Here is a 25,073-nt window from a genome sequence, read left to right as displayed (position 1 = left end):
ATTTTTTCTGATGATTCTTAGTATGTGCCTCTGATAAATGAAGTATAATACTGTACTCTCCCTAATGCTATTTATGAAGGGCAGTGAAATAATATTTACTGGCAACATAGATGTGAGAAAGAGGCATTAGTGTTCTGAAGAATATTCCTTGACAATATTGCTTTGTAGATGCTCTGTACATTATCTTATACAGAAATTCTTGGGGCGGGGAACTGAGATTTGAGTGTGAAACTAAAAACATCCTAAAGACTATTTGGCTCGTTCTTCCCTATCTTAGGGTGCTACAGACTGTGGGATTCAACCTTTATAATTCCCAAATTGCAACTATATGATGCAGTAGAAAGGTTGGAGGTTCTGTAAGTCAAATTAAAATCAAATGAAGTAATAACAAATAATCAGTTGATGTCTTTTGGGAATTTTATTTCCATGCTTTGTATAAGGAAGAACACCATCATAGAATTACATCAGAACTGACACAATTACTATTAACAGAAACGGATAAATGGTAGCCCTTACTAAGATTCCTTTTCTGATAACCCTTTCCTCTCCTCCCTTTTTAAAAACTCCCTTCAGGATGATAATTATTTGAATGATTCAATCTTAATACACTGTATGAAGTGTATTAAACTATCCAAAACAATAACTTGTGCAGCACCTGGAAGTAAGGGATAAACCATAGAATGGTATGCTAAAGCTTTGGTAAGACCACACTTAGAATACTGATCACCACAATACAAAAAAGGTGTTGAGACTAGAAAGAATGCAGAGAAGAGCAACAAAGATAATTAGTCAGCTGGAGGCTAAAACATGGTGAATGGTTGCAGGAATTGGGTACATTTAATCTATCAAAGTGACGGAGTAGGAGGTCACACAATAGCAATCTTCCAATATTTGAGGAGCTCCAAGCACCTGAGGGCAGGACAAGAAGTAACAAGAAGAAACGTATCAAGAAGAAATCCAATCTAGAACTAAGGAGAAATTTCCTGACAAGAGAACTATCAGTGGAACAACTTGCCTCCAGAAGTTCTGGATGCTCCATCACTGGAGATTTTAAAGAAGAGATTGGACAGAATGGTATAAGGTCTCCTGCTTCAGCAGGGGATTGGACTAGAAGACCTCCGAGGTCCTCTCCAATTCTGTTATTCTATATTCTGTGAGATTCTAGTCCAGCTGAAGTTATAAATAGACATTAATAATATTTCATGTTTCCTTATGGCCCTTTTTTCTGTGAGGAATTCATGCTATTTTGAGTGTTCATTGCCTTTTGAAGGGAAAAGGCCTTATGCAGTTCCTTTCTTGGCATCTTGCTTTCCTTTACTACTGTACCGCCTTCAGCACAAGCAAAGATATATACTGTAATTCCATTAACTTCTCTTGCTGTTTAATGACATGAAGGCTTTTCAGTAGGCAGAACTTTTTGGTAGACACACTGATTCACTCACACTCAGCTTCCTCCTGATATCCTATTTTTTATGCAATGAAGCTCTTATGGAACAACATAGATCATGGTGCCAGGACTGAAGATGGAAGCTCCTGAGTTAAATCTCCCAGGTGCCTTGACTCTACAAGAACAGGCCAAGAACATTTGTTTATTGCTTAGGACTCAGCTTTCAAACATCTTCCCTTTAGTCCTGTGTGTCCTCCTCCTGCTCCAATGGCCCTCCCTAGTCCTTTAATTAATTCTAGTTACAAAGTGCTGCTTTATTGTACCATAGAGCCAAGGGCTCCCCGTGGGAAAAGTCACACCTTCTGAACAGCTTCTGATGCCATGCAAATGAAGGAGAAGTCCAGGAAATGCTTTCATGTGGGACTTGTCCAACCCCCTGCTCCATTAATTACACATGTTTCATTTGTTTGAGAGCAATTTCAATTGATGGGGGAGGTAAAGGGAGGTAAAGAGGGCTTTGGGTTTGCTGCTAATTTCTCCTGCATTTTCTAAAGACCTCCCTCCTTTTCAGGAGATTTATTGCTAAAAAGGGATTGTAAAAATCCCACCTGGAAGATTCCATATTAATTCCCTTTTTCCATTCCCCACTTCAAATTGGCTCAACTTGCAAACTTTTGCCCCACTATTGCTGACTGCTGAATGTCCCGAGAACAAATTGTATTCTTAGCACCTGTCAAGATAGAACCACCCAATAGTTCCTGTCTTCCTTCTTACCACTTTTAAAACTAAGGCTAGGAAGATATATCTGAAATCAGCAGACAAATCTTTGATCAACATTAAAATTGGCATATGCCAAAAGTCATGAAGAGAGCAGAATTTACTTTAGATATTTTTTTTAAAAATAACTTTTCTAAAATAATTGAAAGTAGGAAAAAAGGTACTAATACATATCTCTTAGGGCAGGGGGAGAGGGGTAAGGGAACAGAATTTGGATTCCAAGTGGCATTATCTGGCATTTAAACCAAATACTAGATTATTTAGCTGTTTAAATTGGATATCTTTGGAATAATATATTGATAGAGGCCATTACCTTTCCCCTCCAATTCTGAAGAAAACTACTCACTTCTTGCATAATTTGCAAACTAACAAACAGTGATCTGGGTTTGGATTTAACCCAATACACAAAAATGTATATTTACCTAGCCAGTCATGATGCATTTTCTCTGTTAATTCCTTTGATTTGAGTTTCCCATCAAGTTCAGTTCCTATGTATTTTACTGAAATCCTACCCAAATCATGATCAATGGTGCTTCCATATGGATGGTTTGCAGTCCCTAGCTCTCAAAAGATATTGTGTGTATTTATTCCAACTTCTTCTCTTTAACAGATTCTCCCTCCTTTTTCTTTTACTGGGTATGTGTGTCAAGAAAAAAGAAGTGCTGGGGAAACAAAGAAGAATTATAAATGAGAGGTGCTAATCTGGATTTCCATAAGATTTCATGAGTAAAAGAGATGGTTGCATTATAACATGCTTAGCAAAAGAACTCCAAGACTTGTTCTTCACATCCATTGCATGAGAAGTGATTGTATCATAATACCAGAGGTGGGTTCCTACCAGTTCGCACCTATTCGGTAGAACCGGTTCATCAAATCTACCGAACCGTTTAGAAGAGGTTCCACCAATGGACTCAGAAAGCAGGCCACACCTACAGAAGAGGTTCCAAAATTTTTTGAAACCCACCACTGGTCTTTGGATATGATTATTCTACACTATCATGCTCATATTTATAAAACTCAGTGCCTCTGTGAAAGATGACTACTGTGTTTGTGGTGCAATCAGAACATTGCGTGTGTTGAAGTTGTTTTAACACAAACCAAAGATGCCTTTTAAAAAACAAGTTTACATCATATTCTTATGCATGCCAGTGCTGTGTGTGAGGTAATTTAAGGTGGTTCTGACAAATGTCATCAGCATCTTCATATCCGGCCACATGGGTGGCAAGCCACTCCCATCCGGTCACATGGGTGGCAAGCCACTCTCACAAAGGAGGCCACACCCACAGAGTAGGTTCGAACAATTTTTGAAACCCACCACTGCATAATACTCAGAAGTTCTATTCTTAGTCTCCTTTGCAGCTTTGTAAAGGTTGCTGATTGTTACCTCTAGAACTAGGTACAGTGCCACTTCACAGGCCTCTAAAATGTAGACATTCCAAAAAGTGATAATTTTGAGCAATTAAACTATTCGCTAAATTGGTGTATTTTAGTCTACCTTTGTGAAAATAGTTATGTGGGGAGCTTGGCCAGTGGTAGAGGTGAAGATCCAAGGAGTGAGACCAAATGAAATTTCAATTAAACATTCTTTGTGACCCCTAAGAAGACATTGGTGAGTTGGTGCTGATAGACTAATACAGTCTAAATACAGTACTCTATTCTAGTTAAGAGGAGTCCAGACACATATGAGCAAAGGTGTCATCCAGACTGGATTCAAACAATGTATATTGGAAGCTTTTTCACTCAGACTATATATTATAATCTTTCACTTGTCCTTTCAGTTTTCTCTATTGACTAAGTTAATGTATTTTCAACTCTTTTTCACTGTTTGTCACTCCCTCTTAATTCTTCAAAGTAAAGATTCCCTGGTATAGATTGGAGTTTTCCTGTAGATGATAGTGGAGCAGCAGGAGGCATTACAACCAGAGGATTTGATTGTTGGGGATGTTGAATACGTTGGAGTTTTCACAGCCACTTTGCTAACAATTCTTAGTGTTTCTAGTGTAAATTAAAAATGCCATGCTATCATCATCTAATTAATAACATGATTTTCACCCTCTTCTTCAATAATGAAGGTAAAATAGAATTGAAGTATGCATACAGACAATTAGTTCTAATTTCTACCCATCTCATACTCAAGTTCTAGATGTTTTCCTTCCAAATTGTATTTCTGTTACATGGATTTTATGGCATGTATTGGAAAGATTTTCCTCTCTACTCCAGTCAGTGCATCATTGCAGGCATGTATTAGATTTTTTGTTTTAGACATTTATCCTGCCTTTTTTTTCGTGAATAGCTCAAGGTGGCCAACCCACAACAATAAGAACCCTGATGTGAGTTGAGCTAAGAGAGAGTGACTGATAAGATATGATGCCATCAGTAATAGAAACAGAACTCAGTTCTGTATCATTCCTATATTTCTAACTTTAAAAAAAAATCTGTTTACATTTTTAAAATGACTGGGCATGTTGCTACACTGAACTAATCATTCAAAAAAACTCTGAATGCCATAAATTCATATTAGGCCTACACTAGATTCTAGTGTAGAATCTAAGGTAATTCCAACACTTGCATTCAAAAATGGCTCTTAGGACCTTTGGTGGTGATAAAACATAGCCCTTGTTGGGATTTTTCAATTGCTTCCAGTGGGTTTTCCTTGTATGTTCCAAGCAATTTTGATTCACTCCTACTGTGTGTGAGGTGCATATATAGCTTATCATTAGCCTAAAAAAATTCTCTACAATCAAAGGGAGATGAAAGAGAGATGGAAATTAATCAATCACATCTTTAGTCCCTGTAGCTTCCTCAATTCAGTCCAAGATATGGTAGGATATCAGTTCTTAGAATCTCAGGTTAATGGGTGGTACTAGTTAGGTGAAGAGTAAAGTTATTGGTAGAGTATTAATTAAATATAAACTTTTTTATTTGCCTACTAATAGCCTTTCCTGAAGACATAGAGAAAATGAAACAAAACCAAGCAGTTTAATAGATTTCCAAATATAGCCTTCCGTTCAAGTGCCTAGCCTCGGGCCAATGATAGACTAACTTCAGAGAAGAAAATAGGTCCCAGTGCATTTAATCATTTTTCTAATGCTGGACAAAATCTTTTAAAGATGCTTAAACTGAATGTGATAATCCAAAGGCTGGTTTTAGTTGATTGAATAATCCACAATAAAGTCATCAAGCACCAGATTCATCTTTTATCATGAAGACATTGATTTGTTGCTTACAGTCCACATAAAGTGATACCCAGTAGGGAGAGAAATACCTTTTGCTAATAGCTTGTGAACTTCTCTTTATTGCCTGTTATCACAGTCCTGCCTGCTAATTTTAACACAAGGTAAATTGCTGAGCATCTCATGTCTCTGTGAAGCAACTGCTGGAAACCAATTCTTATTGCAATTAACTACCAGTTGGTTTCAGTTCAGCCTGTTAACTATCAGCCTCCTATCAGGAGCTGGTAAAGATTGATTCTTCAATAGCTGCAAATGGATGGAGAATGAAGACATGGGCCATGGAGTTGTTTTATACTTTTTGACAATTTGGGGCTTGCCAAATACCCTTTCCATAATTCTAAGAATAATTACCAAGTGAATTATGAGATGATTATCTTGCTGGGAGTTAAGGGGTTTTCTATCCACATACATTGAGGCATTTTAATTTCCAGATTATATTTTTGGGGAGTTATGGAAGTAAACTCTGATGCAACTGAAGGATTGCAGATTGGGAAAGGTTACACTATTGAATTTTGAAATTTGTATTTCCCTGGGCCATGTTATCTAGGGATTATGGGAACTAACAATAGTTATATATAATTACAGAGTTGGAGGATACCAATTTGGGAGAGGCTGTTGAATGTGTTGGACAACTGATTGAAGGAGAAACCTTTTCCCAAGGAATTTAGATGGTGATATGAGGGCCAAGGAACATCTAGTAACCCAAATCTCTTAAGAGGTATCAGAACACATTATTTATTTATTGCATTATTATGCTGTAATTATATCCTGTTTGCTGTGGCATTCAGTCTGTTATGGTTCTGGCTTAATATAATAAATAATAAATACTATAAAAATTTCTTCTTAAAGTTTAGCTTCTTCTTTCAGTCAGTTCCACCAACTGCAAAAACTATTCTCAAAGGCATCTCCAGGGCCATTAAATAGGGAGTTTATATTAATATTTGTATTCATATTACAAATACAAATGCAGGAAATTTCTTAGGGCTAGTTTAATTTTAGTTTTAAATAATTGCCATACAGTTGTTAGAGTGGCCTCACAAGAGAGATTTTTATTATTTGATATACATACACACTTGCCTTCAACATACAGAAACTCCTTTTAAGTGAAATATTCTTAATTAAAATATAAGACAAAAATTGATATGGAATTCATAATTGCAAAGATTGTAATAAGTGAGGCAAAAGACACTGGTGTAAGATAACCACTGCTGTTTGCTGCTATAGAAATGCTGTAAAATAATAATGATTTATTTCCTCAATTATTTTTATCATCCTTCCTACAGGATATCATCTGTATAATTCTTTTCTCTAGTTTATCAACCATTCCATAAAACAATTAGACTAAGACACAGCCATCAATTGAAGATTTCCTGGAGAAAATAGTTAAAAGGAATTTTGAACTCAAGTCTCTCAAAGTTCATGGTTCTTCATTACATTTCATAAATGTAGCCAAGGTGGCGCAGTGGTTAAATGCAGCACTGCAGGCTACTGCTAGATCAGCAGGTCAGCGGTTCAAATCTCACCTGCTCAGGGTTGACTCAGCCTTCCATCCTTCCGAGGTGGGTAAAATGAGGACCCAGATTGTTGGGGGCAATATGCTGACTCTCTGTAAACCGCTTAGAGAGGCCTGAAAGGCCTATGAAGCGGTATATAAGTCTACTGCTATTGCTATTGCTATAAAGACATTTGCTTGTTGATGACCCAAAATTCCATTCTGATCTTGTAATGCAATTGTTTTTACATATGGGAGGGATTGAAAGTGTCCACATACCTGAGTAACTAGGTAAAGCTCTTAAATACTTGGATAATGATTATTTTTGAACAAAATAAAAAATCCAATATAACACCTGAGACATTCTTATGTTTATGTTATGCCTTTCAGATGAATTATCTATTGCATGCAAACCCCCTATTTTATGAAAGAGATGGAAATTGTGGCCATCAATTGACCAAAAAATATAAGTGTGCTATTAGGTTTATGTCATGAAATCGCTTATGTTTACAAATCAAAGCTTTTCCTTCTTTATTCTTGCAAAAAGAGATTTATAAATAAATAGACTTTATAAGTAACTGTAAATTTTACACCTTTTCATATATCGTTAAAAGGGCACTAAGCATGATAAGCTATTGATATAATTGAATTATGAAATATAAACAGAAGTTTAAGCTTTCAATATATTTATTTGGAATATGTGTATAAATCTATATGACCAAGAATAGATTATTACGAAAGATTCTTGCAATGTTTGCGGGGTAGATGTGATTCTAATGCAGTTATTTGTTTACCCAGGCTTGTTTTTCAGAAGAGACAATTACATGTTTTTATTTGAATGTAAAAATCTTATTTTAACATTAAAAAAAAACCAAGGTAATTTTTAATGGGGGGAAGGGAAGAAGGAAGCTTCTGGCCAGCTACTAATCTGCCCTAGTCTATTGCTTTTCTCTTGTCTCTAGCAATACCTGATATATCTGACTGTAAGTCTACAGCATTGTTTCTGGTACTTAGGAGCTTTGCTTACACATATGATCAAAGCTTCTGATTCAAGCTGTAGCATGTAAAGGAGTGGAAAGAGGCTGACACCTGCTTGAAAATATTTAGAAGACAGAGAGAATGTGCTACAGTGATGGAATATCCCTGACCTTATGAAATGTAAAGAGATATAGCTAGGCAGATGTTCATACAATCATGACCAGGGAAAGACTAGCAAGTAGATAACACAAAGATTGAATTATTGTATTAACTTCTCTTTCAGGAGATGGACTTATAGGACACTCTCTGTCAGCATACTGTCATGTTTATGGATAATTCTTGGGGAGAAGGAATAAATCTGCAGTTTCTTTTTTCATTTGAGCAGAAACTATTACAGTGATTTGAAAACTGCTATATGTGAGATGATAGCAAACCCATAGGTAAACTCAGTACAGAAAGAGTGCCAACTTCTGTTAAATCCATTCTATGATGAAGAGAGAGTGAGTTCATTTTATGTTGTGTTTGTGTATTCCTTATATTCCCAATGACTTATTCATAGATCTTCTGTTGACAGAATTTATTGAGGTCATATTGGATTTCCAATTAGAATTTTAGTTCTAAAGAAAATATGTTTTGATTGCAAAATGGTTTTGAAAGGAGGAAGTTATTTAATCATATGCCAGTCTACTTATGGATGAGCAGCTGAGGCAGTCCCCTTATGAGATCATATTGGGATCTAAATTTCAATAAGGTTTGAAGAACACAATATTAGTATTTATTCAAATTATTTATAAAATGCCTTTGATGTTTTTCCAAATTGTCTTCTAAGCAATACAGATCATTGTAAAATACAACCGTGTAAATTTAATGAGAAACAAACCAACTTCCAGAATTCTTCCCACAGGTGGCAATGGCTCTATGATTCAGGGGTGTCAAACTGGCCGCCCATGGGCCAGATGTGTCACGTGCAGCCACGCCCACCCCAGCTCTGCGAATGGGGAAAACATTGCAAAACATCACATGATGGCAATGTGATGCTGCGAGTTTGACACCTGCGTTCTATGTGTTGAAGGTGACATAAAGATGAGCAAGCTACAGTGATGATTGCCAACTGCCTTCCCCCATCTTTTTCCAGGAATCCTGATCCTTCTCCTATCACAGGATGGTTGATAGCAATGGCCAAGTTGAGGCCAAAAGATAATGTCCTGATGAACAGACATCTGGAGTGCTTGTCACTTGCTTGCTTCAGCCTCTTTAAATAGATACTTAATTACGTATTTAATTGCTTAAAGAAGCTGCAGGGCCCTCCATCCATTTTGCTTTAGTTCTAAATATGATGATGTAGAAGTATTACTCAGAACCTCATCCCCAAATAAAACTATTGGGAACATAAGATTTGCATTGAATGGGATTTCCTCCGAATAGAGGATGTCTAGTCTGGTCTTTGTAAACATGCTCGCATTTAGAAATTATGTAATATAATCCTTCAGATGAAAGAGAAGCAATGCAGGCACTCATATGTCTTGGCAATAATGTCAAAAGGAAAGGAAATAACTGCAAGAACAGCAGCAACATGAAAACGCCATAATTTTCTGAAGCATATAATCTTTGCCCCTTCCTCCTCCTCCTCCTCCTCCTCCTCCTCCTCCTCCTCCTCCTCATCATCATCATCATCATCATCATCATCATTTTGGAATTGGCTTCTTCCAGGAAAAAAAACAAATCTTTTGGATTGCATCCAATTTTAATAATATTTGGTAAGGCAACATAAATTCTTATTCAAACAAATTGTGGAAACATGTTTCTAGCAGACAGAGAAAGGATTAGTGGAGCCTCTCAGGGGTCAGCCTTCTGTTACATTCAGTAATGATATGCTGGGGAAAGAGAGTGGGCAGATATAATACAATCCACAGATAACTAGGAAACATTAATGTTAGAGGGAAAGAGCAGGAAATTAAGCAGGATGGGTACAGATTATGTCATGAATAGGAGAAGCAGAAAGCATATGCAACCCAGTAACAAAAAAAGAAAGTTCATACCCATTTTCCCATCATTTGGGGGCTCTTTTGCTTGAAAACCACAGAGCAATGAAAGCCTATAATAGTGATGGCGAACCTTTTCAGCACTGAGTGCTCAAACCGAAAAGCATGCGTGCGCATACACATGCACACCGGAGAGCCAGAAACCCGAAAGCCAGTTGGTCAGTATGCATGCGTGCGCCAGCCACCTCTTCTTCAGGTTTCTGACATTCTGGTGTGCGCAAAGACCAGGTGGCTGGCGTGCATGCGAGCGCCAGAAACCAGAAGAGCAGCTGGTAATGGTACACTTGACCACAGAGAGGGCTCTGTGTGCCATAGGTTCACCATCATGGGCCTATAATATTACCATGAATGAAACATAGTTGCAAAAAAAAACCCCAGTTTGGATTCCTGATAGCTAAGCATTTTCAGAAAAGAAAATCGGAGCTGCTGTTTTTCTATAAATATAGGTGGGGTGTGTGGAATGTTGGCTTTGTTGCTTTAAACGGATTGGTTGGCTGTGTTGTCACATCTTGATTGGTTGCTGGAATTGATGTTTGGTGAGGGTAATTGGTGATGGTGTCCTGTGTTGTTCTTGGTCCTTTGTCGGTCACCCTCACCAAACACACACACACACACACACACACACACACACACACACACACGTATATATTTGTCTTGTATTTGTGCTGATAAATAAATAAAGGGAGACTAGTATAGATCTATTTCAAGCTATTTAGCTCTCATCAGCTAGCCATACCCTTACTGGGATTCGAACCTGGGCTGTATTACATATTAGGCAGATGTATTGTATTAACCACTAAGCCACAAGGTTCTCCTCCTTTATCAGCTGAGCCAGAGAAATAGGTCTGTAATTAGTGTCACAACCCCTGGTATGCCCAAATAAATCTCTTGTAACAAGCCGATAGACAGAGAATGGAAACAGTAAGCTTCCTCCCATATTTGGGCATACCAGGGGTTGTGACACTAATTACATGTATGTATGTATGTATGTATGTATGTATGTATGTATGTATGTATGTAGATATAGATATATAGATATATAGATATATAGATATATAGATATATAGATATATAGATATATAGATATATAGATATATAGATATATAGATATATAGATATATAGATATATAGATATTTCTCTTTTAGCAATTGCCACAGACAGTGTTCATTAGCAGTTACGATGAAAAAGTAACTTTGCGACCAATCTTAGCATATAAAATCTGTAAAGCGAAGCAAAGCTGAAGCACAATTTTAAGCACAGTTGCTATTTTATTTAGCAACTGTTTCCTTTAATGACTGAGTTGCCAGTCCCAATTGTGGTTGCTAATAAGGTCTAACTATAATGGAGTAGTGAAGCTGTATTTAGTTCTTATCAGCATAGTGGAGCAAAATAGATAAATTCATGGTGCAAAAAACACAAATAAGGCAGAAAAAGGAATAATAAAAATATAATTTTGGTTGTTCTTTTTACTTTTTAATAGCTTAAATTTTTCATCTTGGATCAAAACAGGATGAAGATATCAAAATCTTTCTTGTCAGTGAATACACAATCTAGAAATACCTCAGCAAATACAATCCTATCTTTAGATACCACAATTTTCCATTTTCCCAAGCTTAATAGGTAAAGTTCAGTTTGCATAGGCACACATACACACACACACACACACACACACAAATGTATGTATGTATGTATGTATGTATGTATGTATGTATGTATGTACCATATGTATGTAAAGGTTGAATGGAGCATAGTCTCCTAGATTTGGATGATTGTCTTAATGGGCTACAGTATCAATGGATCAATAATATTACAAAAGAAACAGCTACTACTGACCAGCAGAAAACACAATAGCCCATCATAACATGCCTGCACAGGGATCAGGCTGGCAGTTTTGAATTGAATCTGGTAAGGGCTGCTTGCAATGGATTGAGAGTGGGAGGAGTATGACATCATCTGTTCCTGCACACAGGAAACAGTGAGTAGCTTGTACTCACTATAGCAGAAAATACGGATTTTCCCTTAATTTTGATTACTATCTATTTTCTGAGTTTCTGATTGATGCTACTTTGGATTACTGAGAGGACAAAAAATTGGTTTTCTTTCCCAGAGACAATTGAAAGCTTTGCTTTGTTTCAGGTAGAGTTCTGGTGACTTTTATAAATTCAGTTCAAAATAACATACTTGTATAACCCTTTTCAAAATTTTATCTGCATTAGTTTGTTGCAGCAAAATAAATGTGTAGAATTGTAAAAGTTATGTTGTAATACATTTCTTAATTTTTTTTAAAAATGCCACAAGATTCCTAGTTTGTTGTTGTTGTTAGTCGCTAAGTTATGTCCAACCCATCGAGACCCCATGGACAACTTTCCTCCAGGCCTTCCTATCCTTTACCATCCTCTGGAGTCCATTTAAGCTCATGCCTACTGCTTCGGTGACTCCATCCAGCCATCTCATTCTCTGTCGTCCCCTTCTTCTTTTGCCCTCAATATGTCCCAGTATTAGGCTCTTCTCCAATGAGTCCTTCTTTCTCATTAGGTGGCCAAAGTTTTTGAGTTTCATCTTCAGGATCTGGCCTTCTAAAGAGGAGTCAGCGTTGATCTCCTCTAGGACTGAATGGTTTGATTGTCTTGTATATGCAAAACCTTTTTTTTCCTGGCAGATGGTCTTCAACAAATATAGAACAAGGAGAAATTTAACCAATTATGCTTTATTCAAACTTTTTACTGTAGAATTTATCCTTGTAAGAAATCTATGAAAGGTATAGGAACTCTGGAAAGGAAAGGAGAGACACATTTTTTCTAAAGAAAACATTTAATGCAATGCATATCTCCTATTTTAAAATTTACAGTAGCATTAGGTGCATAGAAATGAGAACAAATTATTTTAATTCTGAAGAATCAATCAACTTTGTAATATCAATATGTGTAGACTCCCCAGAGCACATGCTGTTTGACTTTTACATGTACACACACATCCATCATTCACCTATAACATAAAATATATCTTATGGGAACCCTATATTATTTTCAAATGCCCGTGAAAATTTTTTGAGAATGAGAGATGACTGTTTTTAAAAAAGAGAGAAAATGAATCTCTCCTACTTGGTTGGCGCTAAGTGGAGATGGAAAGTCTCTAATGGCATTTGGAAAAAAAAATTAGTTATCTACATGCAGACTACAGGAAGGACAACAGGGAAACAACCAAGCACAGAAAAATCACTTCAAAGGTAAACAAGCATGCGAAAGTCTCCTGGAACTGAATGAATTCCTACAGGTGATAAATTCAGAAATTGAGCTACCGAGAGTCAGATGCCTCCAATGGGGCTTTGTATGATTGAATTTATTCACCATTTATTCAATAAGCCATAGTTTCCTTAAACATAATTTGTTGAATTAGCCATAAGTGGCTGGAAAAATGTGAAAAACAGCAAATTCTGCATCTCTAATACGGTGCTGGGGTTGGTATTGTATCCACAGATGCCTCTCTGCTTTCAAAATCAGGCCATATTTGTTTTAATGTTAATAATCAGAAAATTTCCCTAAGTAAAACTTTACTTCCAATAATGCTCCTGGACCCTTGATATATTCTTATATTAAAAATGCTATAGAATTAAAGCCTAGTGTTTTATTAAGAACCTTGTTCGCCTATTGAGTGAGGTGGGATAATAGCGGAAATTGCGAGCGAGAATCTTGCAGATTTAGGGAAGGAAGCTGGAAGCAACCTTACCAATGTTTTCCTCTGGTAAGTATGTTTCATGGATGACATGATCACGAGAATGCCCATAACAAATTCCACAAATTCCATATGTGGCCACTCATCTCTAAAGTTGAAGACTCCGGTACTAAATTATAAACTATGGTTTACAAACTACATTGGTTTGGTCCTTACTACACAGAAACCCCTAATCAGCCACACACATTCTAAGTTAGTAAAATGTGTGTTATCCACTGTTTTAGAATGATAAAGAAATCAAGATTGTCAACTTCACGAATGAAGGCAAATATCCGTGTTCCAGGATAATGATGCAAGGTTGAATCTGGGTCAGTCACCCAGACCAGAGATTTCAGACTCATGCTGGAGCTAATCTTCAGGGAACTTCTCTGGAATACCTTCTCTGGAATACCTGCTTTGGACTATTCTGTGCATCATGCCTATGTGGTGCCTTCCTACTGGCTTAGGAAAGCACCAGATAAACACAACTTTCTAATCTTGATTGCAGGAAAAACGATTTCAGCAATAGAGTAGTAAATGTGTGGAACACCCTACCTGATCCTGTTGTTAGTTCCTCTAACCCCCATACCTTTTACCTTAAATTGTCTACCGTGGACCTTACACTTTGCTTAAGAGGTCCCTAAGGGGGCGTGCATAAGCGCATCCGCGTGCCTACTGTCCCCATTTATATGTACTCTTTTTATGTGTTTATGGCTATGTTTTGCTTATTTATATGCATTTATTTGTGCTATTTCTGGTGTTTTCATACTTGTTTCTTTGTACTTGTTGACAAATAAATAAATAAATATGCTCACAGAATAGCCCAAAGTACGTATTCCACTAGAGAGACGTTCCTTGAAGATGGGCTCAGGCATGAGTCTGACAACTCAGAAGTGTAAATCTCTGGACCGACCCAGATTTGACTGTCAACTTCACTTGTCCTTTGGTATCTAAGAGGCAATCTGTAGCTGGATAGGTGCCAGGTGGATTTTTCTTGAAAAAAGAAACTAAAATTTTATTGTATATCTAGGAGTGGACAAGCAGAAACCCCTAAACTATCTATAGTTGATTTTTGCATCCATTTCTGGCTAGAACTGCAAAAAAGTGCTTAGATAGTGGCAGGAGAAATGTTCAAAATCTGTATTGTTAGCTTTGAAATAGGCTTGGCATAGCAGAATATCCCCAAATTTCCTCCAAACCCAGGAATTTTCCTACATATCTTCAGTTTCTCTACTTAGCATCATTATCCCTGCAGCTCTTGGATATCCCAGAAATATTAAATGTGGCTCCAAGACTTCAAAATATTTTCCAACCCTGTATTACAGTATTGTCTTTTTTCTGTATTGTTACTGAACATAAGCAGCACAATATGAGTTCTGCCATTCATTCAATTCCAGCTGGTTACTAATTGAAATACTTGTTAGGTGAAAAGCTTATATGCTATGCTACAAGAGAAAAAAGTTCCAAAGAACCTTAGGTTGCAGTCTAATGCTACTTTACATGGGAAGTGAGCCCCTTATTCAGTGGGTATCCAGGAGTACAATGAGTGCATTGTAAGGTGTATAAATGGGATTCTCATATCATGCTGAGTCATAATGTAATTTGTCTGGTTTTAGCATGATGTGTGAACCAGACAACTATGGCTGGTGATTTTCTATGGTAACACCAGTACCTTTGTGTTGTTGTTTTTTTAAATCAATTTTAAAAAAATCAGGATTGCTGAGACTCATGAGATTTTGGCACAGGAGGCCCTTAGCCACAGGAAGATTTTGAGCAAAAATACTGAAATCATGCAAAATCTGACAAAATTGTGACATTCACCTTTAAAAAAAAACTTACTTTGAAGTTTCAGATTTGAAACTTGACATTCATTTCAGAATATTGTGGTGACATGGTGTTGATGGACATGCATGGCCAACTCTTGAGGTACTGCAATACATGAACCCAGCAAGTGGATTTTCACTCCTAGTTTTTTTCTAGCGCAGCCTCTCCAGCCAATATCTATTTGATGCATCTATTTTACCATATGTTCTTGACATTTAGACTATGGGGCAGTGGATCATTGTCCACTAGTTGTTGTTGCTGTTCTTTTTTTTATTTCAAGGCATTTATGAAACTCTGAAGTTTCCTTTTATTTGGAAAGTAGAATGCTTATGTTTATCAAGAGTATAGGAATTGAGTTTGGTACCAGTATATACATGAGGAACATACGATACGAAGACATGTAAGAGGGCTTAGCGTCATGTATGAAAGTGCAATTCATCCTAAGGAAAAAAAATCATGGCCAGCAAACCTCAACACAAAGGTTAGCCTATTATGCTAAGTCGGGGTTCCTTCAAACTATATTACTAACATTGATTAGCATACTCATCAAGAACTGAGAGTGGTTTTCTCACTCAAACATTCCTCTCTCGAAAGAGAGAAAAAGAAAGAAAGATTTATTTTTTATAGCAATCAATGTACATAGTCAATCTTAGTAATGCTACATGCATAAACCTGCCCCTGCCTGCTAAGAGTCATGACCCCCCAAAGATTGGAGCTTTCACCCTTCCACTCACTATAAAAGCTGAATGGTTTCCCAGCTCTGCACTAGTCAAAACATATCATATTATAACTTAATATGGTGTGTACGAACCTGTTTTCCAGTGTTTGGAATTAGCTTTCCCAATGTAATCTATGAAAAGCACATAGAAAGGAATGTTCTGATTCCTAGAGCTTAACATTTTAGGATTTGTCCTTTAGCTCAGATAGTGATCCCAGTAATGCAAGTTATTTCACTTTTTTTTTCTTTGTAAAATGAAAGGTCAGAGAACTACTTCCCTTTAGTGATGATGGAGACATGTGTTTGGAATACATATTAGTGCAAATTTATCCAATTTGTTCTTTTTATAATGTATACAAAATACACACAGTAATTTTGTTATGTGTTCATGTTGTATGCTGCTCAGAGTTATACTGAGTTGGGCAACTTTATAATTTTTAAAATAAAAGCAAATGAACAAGCAAGCAAATATATGAACTGTAATGCCTTTCATGCCAAAATTGCCCTTTCCCCCAAATTTACAATGAATGTACAATTCAAGGGGGACAATGCACCCAAAAATGTATTAGCAAAGGTTATTCGTAAAGCACATGTAATAGGCACACAAACACACATCCATTAGACAAAACTACGGTTATTAAAAGAAACACATTAGGAAAGGGGTGTCAAACCCGCGACAATATGTTGTCATCGCATGACGTATCACAACTTTTTCCTCTGCTAAAATGGGGAGTGGGCATGGCCAGCATGTGATGCATCCAGCCCGCAAACCATGAGTTTGACACCCCTGCATTAGATGTAAACAAAATTCATATGGATATTTAGGCAATTCCAGAGAGATGGTTTACCATTGGAAAGATGAGAATATTTTGCTAATCTCTACTTCTAGCCCTGAATCTAACACAATCCCTTTCCAAAAAATGAAGTTTTTTTTTAAAAAAGCCTGTTTTTATATTCTTATGAAATGTAGAGATCTGAGCCACAGTATGAAAATGGCTTACTGTTGCCATCTTCCAGGATTTTTTAAAAAATACTCCCCAGTCTATTTTACAATCCTAGAATTTTCACTGCACTAGAGATCCATAAATCCAATATTTCATTATTGCTCTTTCATGGTGAATGTGGGGAACATTGTCTCATTTTTTGTACAGTGAACATGGCAAAAAGACTATCTGGGTATATAGAAGTTGCCATTTCAGTTTGTTCCCATTGCACATAAAATGACTTTTACCTACTATTAGTTTTTTTCCCCTGTGATCCTTGCTTTAATATGAATACACTTCATGGTTAAACACCTTTACTCTGTGAGAATTCCAGATACCAAATGGTAAAGATATATCAGGTGATATTTTTCTTAGATGGGTGGATAGTGTAGCTGAGAGGGTATAGGTGAATGTCTGGGAAAATGAAAAACGATCTGCTAGAAATAATTTGCTAGCAAAAGCAAGAAACCAAAGCAACCATAGCCATAGTTTATGTTTTCTGCCAGCAGAGGGAGCACCACATCATTAACGAATACATTGTTTTCTGCACTGAAGCTTGCAACTTGGGAAGCAAAGGAAAAAGAAATAGAGATAGACCATGAGCAAAAGAAAACTATAAAAACTCCTTGATTTAATGTTGTACACTTAAAGTAGAATAGACACAGTCAGGAAGAGGTAATGCTGATAGTGTGAAATGTAATCAGTTAAGCAGGAGACAGAATTTAAGACTATGAGAAACCATATAGTGTGAAACTTTCCTTAGAAACGAATGTTTCTCATAGTTAGGCGCTATTAAGGTAGAACTGATTCCTGGTGACTGCATGGATAAATGTTCACCATTTTGACCCTTCTTCACCAATAATCCAAAGCTCTTCCAAGGACATCAATCGATGCTACATTTTTAGCTATATTTATCTACAATCTATAGATATGCCAAATCCCAAAGACATCAAATTAAATGCTTTCAGCTCAAGAGTCAGTGTAAGCACTCTTATGTGATTTATATGAGTATAAACTGTATAATAATAAGCTTTGCTAATGATATTATATAATTATCTAAAATAACTATATTACAATATTAGCATTTAAGAATAATTTATCTTTGGTGTCAACCACACCAGCACACTTCTAATATATTAAGACTATCTTAACAGAAGAAAACAATGTTCATGAACCAAATTAAAGATTAAATGAGACCAAAAACACTTTACTAGCTATTATGATAAAACTTCATAGATTTATTGAAAGTCATTTTGATTACAAAAGCATAGAAATATGTTAAGAAAACAAGGAGGCGAATAGATCACTTTAGGAGCCATTGGGCTAAGATGTCACATTGAAATCCAGTGTACAAACGATGGTAGAAACCTGTTGTGAAGGTTTATTTATTTCATAAATTTGAGCTGAACCATGAGAGACCTTTTCAATGTATAATTAAATTAGAACAACTGATTCAAATTTATTTGCTTTGATACCAAGGAATCTATCACCAGGCAGCCATTACCAGATGCTTGTTTATATATATATTTTATAAACCCATACTAAGATGGATGATTATAAATGGTATTACTTTCTGCAGCCTCTTGCCTAGTGTTGCAGTTAATATTTTAGTATCCATGTTGAGCAAAGATATTGGTCTATAATTTACACATCCAGTAACGTCTTTCTCAGGCTTTAATATTATTGTAGTTCAAGCCTCATAAAAGAATAGAGATTAAATGATTGATTGCAGACCTCTAACAATATAGATGCCAATAGGGTTATAAAAGTTCTGTATCATTCAGCTGGAAATCCATCTGGCCAAGGGTTTCCCAAAGTCCATAAACTGAATTGTCGCTGTAATTTGCGGCTCAGTTACAGAAATCTCTGATTTATATAGCTGAGTACCACAATCATAAAACTGAAAATTATTAAATTGTGTCAGTAAATAACTGTGTATCAGCAGCCTGAATTCTAAATAAAAAATGTATTGCTTTTACCATTTTAAATGATAAGTAATAATGTAACTTTTACAGTTACCTTTTACTGTTTTTATTCATAAACTGCCCAGAGTCACTTAGGTGAGATGGGTGATACAGAAATTTGATAAATAAATAAACTTTGCAGCTCCCCCCCCCCCCTGATATTCAGTGGAGAGAATATAGTACATTCAAATTCTTCTGAGAACAATGACCACAAGTTAAACTTTGTTGTTACTGTATACATGTTTGACATGATTCATTAATGGAAGAAATAGGGATATCATATTGATAATATTCCAAAAAGATTTACAGAACCTCTCTGATTCACCAGGATATAAGATAGGGTGATAAAGGATATTCGGGTTGGGATATTCTTATTATGATCTATCTCAATAAACTATAATTCCAATTTTGAATGGATTACTGCAATGCATTTTCCATGGATCATTCTTGAAGACTACAGCTGATGTAGAATGCAGTGGCATATGTATGTACTTATGGTTGCACTTTAACCATAAGGCACATCTAAGTAACACTGACACTCTCTAAACTGCACTTGGTTACCATTTGGTTTCCAGAGCAATTCAAGATGTTGGTAATCATCTATAATGGCAAAGGCCTAGCCCCCACCCTCGGCAAAACACAACTTTCCTTTCTATCTGTCACAATTGTAGCCTAGTCTAGCAAGTTGTATGAAGGCAGTCATGAAATAGTCATCTAAACAACAGGTGCCATTTAGTGTCTAGTGATGGAATTCAAAAAAAATTACTAGTGGTTCTATGGCCGTGGCTTGATGGGCTTGGCAGGGGAAGGATACTGTAAAATCCCAGATGTGGGTTCCTGCCAGTTCTAACCTCTTCTATAGAAGAGGTTCCACAAATCTACAGTGCCATTTAGAACCGGTTCCAGTTCCCTCCCTCTGCCTGTCCGCACCTCATCAAGATGAAGAGCGAGAGGAGGAATTCTGGGAGTTGAAGTCCACAAGTCTTAAAGCTGTCAGGTTTGAATACCCCTGGGTTTTTTTTCTAATGGGTTAGGGGTACAAGGGTCTTGTAACTTGACAGCTTTAAATGCCTGCTTTGACGTGCTTCAAATGCCAGTGTTTCTGAACCAACATTTTGGTTTCTAAGCAAGAGCGTTGTTAAATGAGTTTCACCACATTTTACAAGTTGGCCATGCACACCCAGTCACATGGCTGTCAAGCCACTCCCACAAAGCAGGCCACAGCTACAGAAGAGGTTCTAAAAATTTTTGAAACCCACCACTGGTAAAATTCCCATTCCCTCCCCACTCCAGGGGAAGGTTATTGCAAAATCCTCATTCCCTCCCGATCAGCTGGGATTCAGGAGGCAGATAATATATGGGGGCAGGGCCAGTCAGAAGTAGTATTTAGTTCTCTGAACTACTCAAAATTTCTGCTACCGATTCTCCAGAACTGGTCAGAACCTGCTGAATACCACTTCTGCTTCTATCCCAAGAATGAATGTGGCTGATGCACCAGATGAAATCAAAAGCATTTCTAGCTAGTGCATTCTCTGATTTTGCAAGAACAATGCTGGATTCAAAATCAGCGGTAATCTGAGCATTTAGAGGAAATGCGGGGAATAATACTACAGACTCAAAGAATCTCCAACCCAAGACCTTTGACATTCTTGTTATTTCATCACATAGAAAGTCTGGTGCGCAGATATTCTGGATAAGTTTCATCTAGCAGTTTCAGTATTTGGGTCTTTACATGTGCACCACTACTGTGTTACTTCTTGCTTTGACCAAGTTCCAGGAGATGTAAAAGTGTGAGCAATCTAGGAGGTAAAAGTATCAAAATGTAGATGTTTCAGAAGCATTTTAGGTTGTCCAGAAAATGTTCTATAAAGTGGGGGCAATGGCAGAGAAGGCTATCTTTCTGGAGCCCGTCAGTCCAAATTCTGTAGTTGCTAGGGTTCACAACATACCTTCCCTGCCTGATTGGGTGGGATGGGCTGATGTAATGGGATAAAGATGGTTCTGTATAAGTGGCATGGCACCATGCTATGTAAGGTTTTAAAAGTTATAACGAACACCTTGGATTGGACCTGGAGGCAAACTGTCACCAATGGAGCTCACACAGCAAACGTGTTACATATGCCATTCTTTGGATATCTGTGCAGTCACATTCTGTACCAGCTGAAATGTCCAGATATTTTCAAGGATAGCCCCATGTAGAGTGCATTTCAGTAGTCCAAATGGAGATGACGAGTGGTTTAGTGAATGAATGGAGAGCCTTCCTAGCCAGGGAAGGGCCTAACTGGTGCACAGTACAAAGTTAGGCAAAGATCCTCCTAGACATGGTTGGCAGTTTGAATCCCTAGTGCTGCATAACGGAGTGAGCTCTCATTACTTGTCCCAGCTTCTGCCAACCTAGCAGTTTGAAAGCATGTAAAAATGCAAGTAGAAAAATAGGGACCACTTTGGTGGGAAGGTAACAGTGTTCTGTGCACCTTCAGCATTTAGTCATCCCAGCCACATGATCAGGGAGACGTCTTTGGACAGCGCTGGCTCTTCGGCTTTGAAACGGAGATGAGCCAACCCCCCTAGAGTCGGGAACGACTAGCACATTTGTGTGAGGGGGACCTTTACCTTTTAACTAATATAAAAATACTACAGATATGACTGTGTGTTATTGTACTTATATATCTTCTTATATTCTCTCTATTCAAAGTTGGCATAAGATTGTCTTCATGCATCTTACATTGTGAAGATACATTTGCTTATTGGCTAAAGAGCACAAAGAAATATTTGGGAGATATCCAATGTACTGTAGCCTGGAGATATGTTGTGGGTTCACACCTCATGCAGATGCTTGAATCCTTGTAGTCCTCACTGGTCAGCAATAGCTCTATCAATGTGAGAAATACATTGGATTAAATGTTCCCCCCACTCCACCCGAAATGAATGGCTAAGCTTCTTTGGGTGGAAAAGTTTTGTACCAGGATTAGAAAACTGTTTCCTACTGATTTCTGGATCAGGATAACTGTATGTTTAAATAGCAATAGCAATAGCAATAGCAGTTAGACTTATATACCGCTTTATAGGGCTTTCAGCCCTCTCTAAGCGGTTTACAGAGTCAGCATATTGCCCCCAACAACAATCCGGGTCCTCATTTTACCCACCTCGGAAGGATGGAAGGCTGAGTCAACCCTGAGCCGGTGAGATTTGAACAGCCAACTGCAGAACTGCAGTCAGCTGAAGTAGCCTGCAGTGCTGCATTTAACCACTGCGCCACCTCAGCTCAAACAACACACAAACAACAACACACAAACACAAACAGCGTTCTATACAGGATGTTCCATTTTCTTTTTATGAAATACAAACTGTTTTTTTTAAATCACTTTTTAGTCCAATGCTTTTTTCACTGGGCCATTTATTGATCCATTGTGGAACGCTTTCAACTCTTGAAACTCAGCCTGGCAGAATGGAAAAGCAGCAGACAAATGATCGTCCAATCTGACTCTTGAAAAGGAGGCTCAATTTCTCTGAGATAAAGTGAGCCAAAATGAGTTGGAATGCCTTGCTAACCCCTCGAGACCATCGCTATGATAACAGTTGTTGTCCTGGAAATCTAATGCCTGCAAAAGGGTTAAATGCTGGCCAATGGGCAATATCAGTGACATGCCTCTGAATTGAACATGCTCCTAGAGTGAGACTGTGGACTGGTGTTTCTCAATGAATAGGGGCCACTCCAAGGGAGTTTTCCCTTGAATGGAATGGGGTCAGGGAGCCGCTTTGGGGAACAATGGTTGCCACCAGCAAGCTGAATTTCTTACAATCACACACCATACCCCCTGATCAAATAGCTCCTTTGTCAGGCTGATATAAAAACATGTCATACAATGATGATCTGGAAGAATGACATGGGCTAGCCTTTCATGGAGATCAGAAGGGCTTGTTATGCACAAAAGGGAGCCCCTGTCAGAGTCAAGAATGGGGGAAAGAAACAGAGAATAAAAGGGAACGAATGGAAACAAACAGTAACAGCCACAGCAGCAGCAGCAACAACAACAACAGAAAAGGGAGTGAGTGAGTGAGTGGGGAAGTCGTGCTTGGTTCTGCTGCAAGATGCTTTGGGGGGACTGAGAAAATTGCTCTAAATCTACTGTGGTGTCAACAGATAATTCTAGTGGGTTCGGTCCGAGGCCCTCTATTGTCATTCTGCACTGGGACAGAAAAAATTGCTGGGTGGGAAAAGGTCAGCAGGCCCAACAAGCCTGCCCCAACCTTATTTTTTAAACTTTGCCTCAATCTCTGAGAAACCAGCATTCATAGAATAACAATAAAACTGATAAAAAGGAAATAACTGTTATATAAAAAGAGGCAGAATGCATTTCTTTTTGTGGGGGAGGGGGAGGGAAAATTTCCAATATTCTAAAGCCTGGTATTAAATAAAAGTGAAAGTTAACATCAAGAAAACAATTGGAAAAAAATGCCTGGGGAATGTTTCATCACAGGAGATTTTTTAAAAAAAGTCTTAAATAAGTATCATTGGGGATTCTTGTAAAAATCAATACAACATATACAATGGACTATTATAGCTATTATAGGAAACTACAATTATTATGTTTGGCAATAAAGGTAGGAATGAACCATATGAATACTCTGATCATAGTTATCCCTTTTTATTTCTTACCTAGTGGGAGATTATATGTGATTGCAACATTATTTGCTGCATTTTAAAACTTCTATCTACATTTGTCTTTACTTATCTTTGCTAACTTTCAATATTTTTATTTCCCTTTTTTGGCTTAATACCAGATAAAGTTTATTTTGGCATCTGAAGCAAAAAAAAATACAATGTTTCTTCTTTTCTAGTGATAAAAAATATAAAATAACATCTGATGAATAACATTAGTTATCTATCTGATGACAATAACTTAATTCCATCACATACCAACTGCATTTATTAAACAACTCATTTTTGCACAATAGCACAATTGGACTCTTGATAACTGGGATGAAATAAAATGTTAGTACTAAAGGTAGGCTGTAAGAGGAAACTTTTTGTGAGGCTGCTGTGTTGGTTGCATTACAGCTTTAAAATTAAACTTTCTGCAGATAAGGCTAACCTAATTTCTTAATATCTATTGGACAGCTGATTGTTAACAGAAGCTACTGTACTCTACATCAAGTCTGCTAAAAATATAAATTAATGATTGTAATTTAGGACAGTGCAATTGTTTTATAAGTAACAGGCTTCAAATTTAGTTGCTATTATTTCCATGTGTTGGGAGAACTACTTCCAACAAGATAAGACGGTACTGAGCTAGCATAATATGATGCAATGTTAGTTCCTACTATATTTGCTATTATCAACTTGGGTTTCTTTCTTTATACTTTTTTCCTATCTTTGCAGATGAGCAAAGACCACTGCATTTTGATATCTATCTCTTCACTCTATTTTTTATAGTTGTGGAACTTTTTTTCTCACGGAAACTCTTCAAATCCAGAAGTATGGGAGGGCTTTTAGTGATGTGGTTAAATTATTTAAAAAGTGAAGTATTTATTACATAATTGAACATACCTGGGGTATATTATATGTGCTTTTTAGAATATTAGTATACTGTGTTGTAGGAATAAAGGAAAGCAGAAAATATAAATCAAAGCTGTACCATCAGTTTTAATACTGTCTTGACTTCCAAACTGGGAGCTGATTCTGATCAGTGCCATACATACCACATTGATTATAGTAAATATTTGATCTGTATGCACTTAGAAAAGGAAAGAACTACTATCATGTAGTTTAGTTGTATACAGCTTCAGAAACTACTGTATCTCCAAAGTTTTCGAATGATTGCAGGGATAATGACACCTGTCTTATCTCCCTCCCCTCCCTTTTTTCACTTAAATAATAAATACATTCATATAATTAAAAAATGGAAGGATCTGAAACTATAACCATGATAGCATAGTTAATCCAATCATCTCAAAATAAG

Source organism: Thamnophis elegans, chromosome 10, assembly GCF_009769535.1.
Source record: "Thamnophis elegans isolate rThaEle1 chromosome 10, rThaEle1.pri, whole genome shotgun sequence".
NCBI classification, from domain to species: Eukaryota; Metazoa; Chordata; class Lepidosauria; order Squamata; family Colubridae; genus Thamnophis; species Thamnophis elegans.
The sequence above is the reverse complement of the archived record's forward strand: the minus strand, read 5'-3'. Positions refer to the sequence as shown.